We start from the raw sequence: 2,500 nt of genomic DNA, 5'->3' as shown, positions 1-2,500 counted from the left end.
GACACATGGGAGACTGTGTGCTTCTACCATGCACCCTTTTGCCTGCTACTTTGGTGGGGTCCTTTTATTTAACACATGAAAGGTAGTGTGACTTGGAAAAGCACTTTTATACCTGGAACGAAAATGGGAGTTTATGACACTAGGATCGTGTGGCGTTACACGCATTCTCAGGCATTTTATGTGGGTAATAGATGGCCTTTGGGACAAGAAGCCATGACATAAAATCACATCCAGATTATATTCACTATTCTGACTATAAGGACAGCTGGAAAGTGGTAAGTCAAACTTTAGATAGTCTGGAATTCTTGAAAAACAAAATTAGCATAGACGAAACAGTTTTATATTTTGTGTAGCTAAGAAGACAAGTGAGACGTGTAGCGTTGCAGTACGTGAGGATATGCAAAGCTTCCCCGCGAGAGAGGTAAAGTATAGGGATGAATTACATCGACGCGTGGATCGGCAATAGGGACACCGGCTGCATCAGTAGATTCGTGTACGTCAGTGAAAATATAGGAAGCCGCGGCCATGGGAGGGTGGCTAGGGAACACAATATGAAGAATGACCCACTATTTTCTCCCAGGTACAGGGCTGTTCAGGAGAAGCTGGAGACCTTTTATGTATGGCAGAATAAGAGGTAATACACAACGCCGCCTGTGGCGCCACCGTTCTCACGCTAACTATACTCAACTTCTACCTCACACTACACGCTCAGTGTATTTCTTAATGCACGTGCACTTACACATGATGGTTGCCAATTGGTTCTGGTTGCCACCACAAAACCTCATCACGTTGACCGGCTCACTGAACATGTCTTATTTTAGCAAAGCTTTGTTGGTGCCATAGCTCTTTTCGCCATGTACTGTTGGTATTACTGTAGCTTTCTTTGCACTATGATTAATCATATATATTGTTGATGTTATACTGCCTCATTGATAATTTCTAAAGCCTCATTCTGGTAGTACATACTTGTGCTGCAGCACTTCGTACCATGCACCGTACGTTGCTGTGCACAGATCCGCATCTAGATTTTATTATGCATGGAACATGTATGTATCGGAAGAAATTTTATTGTTTTATTCTTGTGAAACCTTCCTCAGGCGAAATTAATATGTGAGAGGTCCTGGGAAGAGGTTAAATATGCAACCTTAGCCTTCCATGCACACTAAGAGAATTAGTGGTAATATGATGATTATGAGCAGAGCTTTCTTTTCGCAAACTCAAACCGTACATCGTAAGTAAGTCACATCTGCATTTATGTGTTTGCACCTTTCTATTACCATGTGGCGATGTATCATGTGCTATACATTTACTCTCACGCAGCCATTACTGGTGCTGATTGCAATGAGTCGTTTCTTGGAAGAAGAAATTTATTTTATCGTCTCGAGTTTTTTGGCATTTTTTAAGATCTGTATTTTCTTTAAAGCAGTGGGATGTCATTGGCCATTGACAGTGGATTCGGTTTTTAATTTATTTTTCATCTATTGTGCACATGTAGAAAGAAGGAAACCAGGAGACTCGGGACGCATCTTGCTCGCTCGCCTGGTCTGCCTTTCTTTTGAATACGAAATCTAAAACCGATAATGATATTCGTGAGGTAATAGATGCATGGAATCAATTTTAAAATCATTCAGACTCTCCCTTGACTATAATTATCTGAATTTGTTGTTCAACATCCATTGCCATTAATTGATAGCCTAATTTCCTTGCAGGGTTCAAGAAAACATAAACAGAAATATATTGTTTAAAATGTACAGCTGTGATAATGATAAAGTAATAACCCCCTTTTTTCTGTCCATTTGTCATCCACTGCTAGATTTTTTTACGAGGCAACTAACTCCCCTCGCTTTGTCTATCGTCGGTGGTGGAATTCGTATGAGACTCTTTCTGGCCTATATAAACGTCCCATTACGGGCGACGAAGGGGTAATATTGCGGAAGGAACAGGAGGTTTGTTTTGTTTAGAAGAAGACAACAGAATATGCAACATTAATGGGAACTGGGAGTGTGCCGATAAAGGGATCCTCCACATTCAACGGTCACGAGCCTCTGCTTTTTATAGTGTTTAAAGGGCTATTTGAGAAGGATGATTCTGAAAGTCAAGTTTGTGTAAACACTGTTTTTTGTCGAATGAAGAAGGGTTGGAAAAAACAATATTAACAATATTAACTTGGACTAAAGTGTATTAGATTAGAGGAAAATAGCACAAGAGACGAAATTAACGATGAAAAATATATAGACTGATAGAGAAGAGGACAGCTAAATGATATGAATGGAAACGTAGTATTACTCTCTTCGCTCCCCTTCCATTTTCTTTTTCATGTCGTCATAGAAAATTCTTCTAAAGGCTCTTGCACAAAAAAGCCCCTGACGATATCCTCTTAAAGGCGTGTCTCCTTTTTATAGCAGTGGTCAGCAAAGAAGAGATGACTTCTCGAAATAGAAATCACATCTCGTGGATTCCTGGTGTCAAAGAGAGAGGAGGTCTTGCTTTGAGAAGGTTT

At 40.1% G+C, this 2,500-nt stretch overlaps 1 protein-coding gene across 6 annotated transcripts in view; it reads left to right on the top strand.

The window, feature by feature from the left end:
• The window catches only part of LOC122242778 (uncharacterized), a 402,592-nt gene that overhangs the window by 344,612 nt on the left and 55,480 nt on the right, over nt 1–2,500 (top strand). The gene's annotated exons all lie outside the window — the stretch shown is intronic.

Source organism: Penaeus japonicus, unplaced genomic scaffold (genome assembly GCF_977035675.1).
Source record: "Penaeus japonicus unplaced genomic scaffold, GWHDUDI00000001_assembly GWHDUDI00000002, whole genome shotgun sequence".
Classification (NCBI taxonomy): domain Eukaryota; kingdom Metazoa; phylum Arthropoda; class Malacostraca; order Decapoda; family Penaeidae; genus Penaeus; species Penaeus japonicus.
This window is presented reverse-complemented; position numbering and strand designations above follow the sequence as displayed.